At 36.5% G+C, this 8657-nt stretch overlaps 1 long non-coding RNA gene across 1 annotated transcript; it reads right to left on the reverse strand.

Moving 5' to 3' along the window:
* Positions 1 to 362: 362 nt before the first annotated feature.
* On the reverse strand, positions 363 to 8203 carry LOC120322812. Its single transcript, XR_005562738.1, has 2 exons — positions 8132 to 8203; positions 363 to 767 (listed from the first exon to the last, which is right to left on the reverse strand). It is a non-coding gene; the product is annotated as an uncharacterized LOC120322812 (long non-coding RNA).
* Positions 8204 to 8657: the final 454 nt, after the last annotated feature.

Consider the following 8657-nt stretch of genomic DNA (forward strand, 5'->3'; position numbering starts at 1 on the left):
AGAATATGCATTAAAATATTTACTTCTACAATTACTTAATTCTTTCTGACTTAACAATGCAATCTATTATTAAAACTACATATTTGATATGCTTTCTTATTCCACTTCTATTATTTCAAATGTTTTAATGATTGTTTTACAAGGAATAAAAATATACTCAATGAGGAAAATGAAATTAATTTGATTCCTAAATGAATTAAAAGCAAAAACATTTATAGAATTTTCACCTAATGTATTATGCATGAGCTACCATTTCCAACATTTCAAGAGCTGGAAAATGGTTGAGAAACAGAAATGTTGAAAAGAACTTCTTATAACAAAGTTTACTTTCGATGCTCAAGAAGAGAGATCAGACATGAAACTCAGAGTGTGATTTTTTTATTTATTTTTTTCTAAAGTTTGAGATGGTACTATTAGTGCATCAGAACATGAAGATACCCCTTTGGACAGACTGAAAAGAGCTGGAATTTCCAACCAAAATATTTAAAATTTTCCATTCTTCACCACAATACATCTTTATAATCTTCATGAAGAGACTCTGAGGAAAAACCATTGAGAACACACCATTCAGATTTCCTCGGATAGACGGTTGAGTGCTCTTTCTCTCATTTATTTGAGAATGAGGTTCAAACAGTCACTTTCCAGCTTCTGGTGTGCCAGGTGTATGCTGCAATCCTTGAGTTTGACTGCATTTGCCCTGAGTCCTTCTTTTGGTGTGTTCTGTTTTTCACAAGCACTCATTACAGCAGAATTCAAAGCTGGAATTCCTAAATCAAAATAACATGCAATCACTTTAATCCTTTGGTTGTGGAGTTAATAATTCATTTTCTGGCACAATGTCTGCTTTACATTTTCTCGTAAAGAAGTATATGAGAACTGAGGACATAAAGGGGCTATATAGCTCCTCAGGTTCAAGTCACTGCCCTGTATCCCAAAAAAATGGATATCAATCAGCTCTTCTGTGTTCTTGACAAACAACATATTATTGGCTAAGTTGGGATACACATTCTTTCTCTTATGTATTGATCAAAACCTGACATTATATATATGAAAATCTTCCCAGATGCAAGTTCATCAAAGCAGGCACGAAGAATGAAAGGAATCAAAGGAATTCTTGAACACTCCCATCGGAGTATTGCTTTCCTATCTCTCATTGATAAGCCCTTGCGAGTAGTACTACCAGGGAGCAGGTGGAGGGTGTGCTTTGTAAGGGCCCTTGGGCCAGGGTCCATGGGTGATGGTCAGGCTGACTGGTCAGTGCCATCCCATTGTGCCCAATGAGACATGTATGGCAGGACTGGTGACAAGGACCAGGATCAGCCTCAACAAGGATCACAGATAAGTCCCCAGTGGTGGGTCTGGTTCAGAGTCAAGCCTGAATGTTAAGTCAGTGGGTCAGGGTCAGGATAAGTAAGGCACAAAGACAGGTTGCAGCAAAGACACAGAGTGAGGGCTTAGTCAGGTCCCAGGTGAAGGAAGGTGGGAGACCCCAGCAAGGTTCTTCCTTCTGCAGCTCTGAGCAAGGTCACACAGCTGCATCATATCAGAAAGAACACTGAGAAAAGACAGCCAAGACCCTTGGAGAGGGTGAAGAGGTGGCAGAATCTGTGGTTGCACTCCGGGCCTGTGAGATGCTGGATTATTATATTAATCATTGGCTCAGACCAACTCAACTGTGTGTGTGGCGGGAAGGGACAGGTTGAATTTCACAAAGGTGAAGTGGTGCCCTGTTCCATACCCGAGCCCCTTGGAGCCTCCTTGGGCAGCCCCAGAGCAGCTGTCAGTCACTGGTACACCAGGAGCACTGCCCCACGCCACCCTCTGGAGCCCCTAACCCAGCCTCAAAATGACTAGCACATTCCCTGCCTGTGGGGGCTGGCCACAGGAGGCCAGAGGGGATAAAAGCCAACACCATGCAGCCATTGCATGGTTGCAGCCCTGTATTTCCTGGCCTCCTGGTAGCTGGATCTATGCTGGACCCAGGGTGGTAGCTATAACTCTCTCATTTTCTCTCTCTTTACTTCTTCTCCTTATCTGCTTTCTTGATATTTGGGTAACTTGGATTTTGCTTAACTGTATATGCTAGCATGCACTAAGTCAATGCTTTGTGGAATGCTTTATTTTGGTTGAATGTTACCCTTTAAACTTTTGCCAAGTTCCCTTATTTTCCAAAGTTTTTCCACACAGGAGAAGTGTGTTATTTGACCTCTTGAGAAACGTGTGCAGAGTCTTCTCCTGTGCACCCTCTCAAGGTATAAAAGAACTGAAGGCCCTTTTAATGAATCCAGCGAGTGGACTTTTGGAGCCTTGTATATCTTTAAAGTAAAACTCCTTCGATGAGCTTAGAGTGTGAGCCTGGGGTCTTAGGGCCCTGACAGGTACGTGGGGTTCTGAATATTGCAGAATTGCTAACACTGTAAGTGGGTAAGTAAGTGCTAGCAGAATGGTGAATCAATGTAGAGTGAGGCTGGTGCTGATGGGACTTAAGTAAGATACTGGAGTTGACCCAAATGGACTTATATATAGATACTTACCTTAATAAATTGAGATATCTATTTAAAAAAAAAATCTTAAGCTGTCATATAGATGAACAACATTTTACAATGGCTGTTTCAATACCTAGAGATAGATTTTCAAAGCACTAGCACTTTCTTCCACAAAGTAATAATTGCTTTTTATAGATTATAATATCTAATGAATAATGTTGTTTTGATAATTACTTAAGAGGAACCAAAACCTAATTTCATCTTTGATCATTCACATAGTTAACCTGACTTATTCCGCTCACATTTCAAACATTTGTTTATTCATTCTTTATTTGTGTACAAGGGTGAAATAGTGATCCAGGGGTAGCCGCTCCCAAAACTCCCATGAACAGCTAAAGATCCAAAGCCCCCAACTAAGCAAAGAAATAAAACCCAAAGAAACCACACCTCAAAAAGTGCCCCCAAAAAAACAGACAACAACCAAATAAACTCTACTGAACAAAAAACCCAAAGCAAACATATTACAACTGAGAATTATGTTTTTCCACTGTGAGAGGTTTGTGAGCGGAAATGTTTTGACCTGATGGGTTTTTAGTGAAGTAAGGCTAGTTTAGTAAAGGAAGAGCACAGTTGACTCCTAAATAGTCAATGAAAGAAGAAAGGCACTTCCAGAGAGCAATTCTGATTATGTTCCAGAGGGGAAACTTTTACTAGTGAATCATTTGGGGACCTTAGGACAACTTGACTCTTTAGGTAAGTGTCTTGGTGAGATTCCTAAAACTATCAGATGAAAATGGAAATATTTTACCTCATGCAAAATATCCAAAACACTCAACTGCATTGACCATTTTGCATTCAATCTTATATTCTCATCTTCAGCAACTCTTTAGATGCTTTCCTGAATGTGAAAGCAAATTAACGTACTTCTAATTCATAGTAGAAGGAAGAACATGCTGAAATCCAATGCACAAAATTGTCTTCTTTACTAGGAAGAGTTTAAAGAAATTTGGCTACAAGGAAAATGCAAATGTTAAAGGGAGCTAAGGGAGTCCCCATCATGTGATCTCGTTAACGCAGATTACAGTAAACTTTAAACTGTCTTTTTCAATAAAAAATGGGCATTGGTTAAAGCAGTGACTGAAGTGTGTTATGTGGGTTACTTTTGACACACACTGCACTTTCATAATGCAACACCAGCCACGGTGCATAAATAAAAACAATTTTTACACTTGTTATATTTCGTGGAAGAAAAGGGTTTCAATACAGCTGAGATATCGCTCCATTTCTCCCTGCCCATTTAATCAAACGCATATTTCAAAACACTATCATTTTCTCTCTTAATTTTAAAGAAAATAAAAATATCACTGGGCAAAAAGAAATAAAAAAGAATTTTGTTTGTATATTTGCAATAAAAGATTGATGCCAATTTCTGAAGCATTGTTATTGTCTTCAGCATTATGCTTGTTCTGTAATTACAGAAGCGCATCCATAGGGGGGTTGTGCATAAAAATTCCAATTTTGAACATGTGATCCATCCTTCCATGGACAAAAAAGAGACACTTCCCTGTATTCGTATTCAATTTCCCTGTGCATCTTCAGTTCCCTCACATCCTCTACAAACCCATCTGTGCTTATTCCTATTCTTTAGGCACAGAATACAATGACACTGTGGAAAAATAATGAAAAAAATGCAGACTTCATTATTCTTGCTGAGAGGTTATGTGATTCAAGATCAAAGTCGAAAGAAAAGCCAGGTAACAGCTAAGCTCAAAAATTACATAATGAAGAGAATTGTGCATTAAATGGGCCAATTTGAAATATTCCATATCTTGGCATAATTAAAGTTTTACGTATAACAATACAACCAAAATCTACCAGCACTCCTTTTTGCTCCTAGTAAAAAAAGATGGATTATTAAAAAAAAAAAATTAAGATGGAACTGACCATCTTGTCTTTAAAACAACAAAAAAACCGCATTACACTCATTTATGGAACACTTCAAAACAGGAATAAATGAAAATGAATTAAAGCATATATGTTATCTGCTGTTCTTTCCGTTGTGAGAAAATTTTCAGGTAGCCAACGGTTTCGAAATAAATTTCCCTGCAGTTGCTATAGCGATGATAATAAAGTTCCTGCCTCAATTTATGTGATAGAGGTTCCTAGCAGAACACTTGAAAAGGTAAGCTAATCATAATGAAGACACTGTTAGTTCTCATGCTCAGAGCAGCCTCCTTGAATTTAGTTCAAAATTACAGGACTCCTCCATTGTTGTCAATTTTGTTATATGTACATTATCATAATCTTCCTCAAAGTGGCGGTAACAAATTATGCAGCAGAGACAGTACTACTCTTTCTAGGTTAAGTCAGTGGACAAAGAATATACAAGTTTTCTATAATAAGCACTGACTGAATCAAAGATATTTCTCTATTAACTGTTTTTTTCCCATTACAAATCTTTGTTTTTTTCTAACCACGTAATGACAGTATATTTTTTTCTTCTATGATACATATTGTACAAGTCTCGTTTTATCTCTGTGTTGATGCAAACCAAACAGCTTTAAAGCAGTTACCTGTCAAAATGGATGAGTCATCAAAGCAATGTCAAGATAAAACATCATTGCTTAGATGTGCGTTCTACTGCAATAATTTTGTAAAATAACATAATTTACTTTAAAACATTTGTGAAGCTAAAGTAGCTCCAATAATAGCTGGTTTAGAAGTAAAATATGCAAAATATCTGACAAAAATACAATGTCATTAAATATTGTTTAGATAAGTAAGATAAAACAGAAATATTAAATCTGCCAAAAACTAGGACTAATCATCGTGAAAACAATGTTTCAGCAAGGCACTTCTAAAAATACCATTATTTGCAATGGTGATGTAACTATATATACATACATGTTTCTGTGTAAGAATCTGTATATGTTTTGATGTCTATGTGTCACTGTCATTAAAGCTGGATGAGCTCCCCTCCTTCTGCTACTTTATTGCTTGTGTATGTATCATGCCCACCAATATAGAAAATATTTTATTTCTTTAAAAAGGAAGGCATTTGGAATTAAAAAAAATCTAAGCACAAATTAAAGCCCAATAAGATCTAAAACTTAATGTGCAAAGGCACAAATACTATGACGAGGATATGTCACATAATAAGAGAGATCAAATAAATTAATGAAAAAGCCTGCCAAAGTTAATGGCCATGATGTCAGTAAGCTTTTAATTAATAACTTTCATTACTTTAAAGTCCTTTACAATGGGACTCCTAAGGAGCCAGGACTCCAACAACCAAAGAGCAAAGCCAGTTATGATGATTTTTTTCCATGGACTAAAATCCTTATCCCATCTAGAGCCACATTCTCAATAACAGCATATGTTCTTTGGTCAAATGTGTGAAGCCTTAATCTGACCAGTGACATTCAGGTCAGGAGTACACATATGGTATGCCATACTGACTCAATTAACCATCCATCAATTTAATTGCATAATATATCAGAAGATGTATTCCATTACTACTTACAGTTAGAGGGAGGCATGGAAATAAATAAGACAAAGCAACAATTTTTTGTTGTTTGTTTACCTTAACAGGAATACTAAGTAGAAACAATAGTATATTTTATAAGGTATTTTTGTTCTTGGAAAAAAATAATTTTTGTCAGCTAAACTGATCAGAGGCTGTTAGTTTTAGAAATGATACTTCTTGTAATAAGCAAGCGTAGGAGGAAAGCACACGTTACAAGAAAATTATAGCGCTTCCACTGCTTCTAATCACATTAATGTAGGGATAAGGGAAAAAGAAGGTATATTATTTAAACATTATGTAAATTATGAAGAGAGTTAACATATTGCAAACTTATAAGTAGTGACATAGTTGAGTTGATTTATGCAATCACTCCAGACATCAAATCCTTCTGGAATAATATACATGACAAAAAATGACAACATGGTGACAAGTTAAAAAAAAAAAAAAGAAGAAGAAGAAGAGGAAGAAGAAAAAGAAATGAAGGAGAAAGTTAAGCTTTTATTTTAAATATTGTAGGGCAAAGGCTTGAAATAATAGAGGTCAAACATAAAGCCTTCCAAACTGGAATTCGCTGAAAGACAGAGATTTCAGACTCTGGTCATTATCAGTGTTACCTAACATGATGTCTCCAGAATTTGTATTACTTTTAGTCTATTAATTTCAAAATTAGACCTTGAAAATTCCAAAACATGTATAATATTTAGAATTTCAGAGCAAGAGATTTTTTTTTTAGCTTTGCCTGCATACTTGATTTTTAGCAGCTGTAATCCCTGAACCTCATTTGCAAAGTCTGTAGGCATCACAACCAGTGTATGAACTAGTTGTCAGGCACAGGTCCTAATACCTTTTTGAGCTTCTTTATTGTACACAAATCAGGACCATACTGATAAAACCCCGTATTTTCTGTCTCTACTTTGGGGTTAAAAAACATTCTAGTGTGACGTCTAGTGCTAGTCTTTACAGAACAGCAGTTGTTGCCTAGAACTGGATCTTGCTTTCACGTTTTTTCCTCTTGTGGGAAAATGCTAAGTTCAGAGTATTTTGCTTCTTATTCACCCAGAATACTGAGAGCTTTCCATAGTCACTTCTTTCTACAAAGAAACAGTAGTGCTGTTAGGCACTTAGACACTCCCAAAGTCTAGAATCATGTGATAATGTCACATCTAAATATTCAGCAGCAGCAATATTAAAGCACTTTTTAATATATGAGACAAGGAAAATTGCTTCTAAAAACTGTGCTCTGGTGTATTTTTTTTTTTGAGCAAAAACATAGCTTTGCAACATTTTATTTTTATATTCTATGAGTCATCACAAACATTGAGTAAATAATGTAGCTCTAACAGAATGGAAAAAAAATCAGAGTAAACACAGGCTATCATTTTTTATTAGACACCTCAGATAATTATTGACTTGGGTTTTTGTTCATTTTTAGTATGATTTACATAGTTTTTTGATAGTTGTTCTCTACAATAAGTTCCGCGAATTTTCCTTTTTCCCCCCACATTCTTGAAATTCTGTATTTCTTTTATTTATTCCGTTTTTAAGCTCTCTAAAGAATGGATTGGTTGAAAAGTTTCTGTAGAGGATCTGGCCCCTGAGCTGGCTCTCAGGGAGCAATCTTAAGGATCTTAAGGATCCAAGCAGCGATATACTTATTAAAAAGAAATGTTAATATTTTGATGTTATCAATCACTAGACATACCTGCACATGGTAGAAATGTCTGTGTCTCACAGAACTCTCCACCCACTACATCTGACATATATCTCTGCTCTTTGTTGCTCTTCCCACACCCCCAGGCCATTCCAGAGGTTTCTTCCTTACTCTGCTCCTATGTGTCCAGCCTTGTTGGTTAGGAAAATCCAGGATGTATCTGTCCTGTGCTGCAGAGCCAGAGAGATACTGCCAGACTGTACGGCCGTAGACTGTGGCTCAGGGCTTCCTACAATTAGAAGTCCTACTAAAAACAGCCCTCAGCTGCAGCCAGATGACAAGAGTCCATCCTCATTTCATGAGTCACACATTTATCCCTCAAAGTGTTTCATATTGAAGAATGCTTACAGTTGGGTATCATGCACCCATATGTCTGAAAACAAGAAAATAATATGAAATTAAAAATACCTGGTCTTGTTCTCATGGATTTGTGAAAGTATTTTTCTTCGAAGAGGTTTGCAGACTAAGCAGTCAAAGATGAAGGTTTTTTCCTGAAAGAGCAATACACGCTCAATCAAGGAACAGAAAACATAGCTTGATATTGAAGGTGTTAACTAACATCTACCAGTAAACTGGAAAGACACCTATTTCAGATATTTGTGCTTCCCTTTTTTGAGGGAAGTCTTCATGGTCATCATGGTGGCAATGGTTGAAGAGGATAAATTTTAGCTCTTGCTAAACTCTAACTTAGACTCAACCTGAATGTGTTTGTGTTTAGTTGGTAACTCCAGCAGTTTAGATGTTACAGGGTATCTGTGACTCATGGGCAGCAACTTATGGGGAAGCTGGAGCACTAGCTGATGAAGAGACTATTTTATCAAACTTATTGAGGGAAATGAATAGCACAGATGTTAAATCACACATCTCATAGACAAATAATATTTTTACCCAAGAATATCTAGCAAATTCAGAGGCCTTAGTTTTTCTCCATGAA

The sequence above is a fragment of the Pipra filicauda genome, unplaced genomic scaffold, assembly GCF_003945595.2.
Source record: "Pipra filicauda isolate LSUMZ 115617 unplaced genomic scaffold, ASM394559v2 scaffold157_size4220110_pilon, whole genome shotgun sequence".
NCBI lineage: Eukaryota > Metazoa > Chordata > Aves > Passeriformes > Pipridae > Pipra > Pipra filicauda.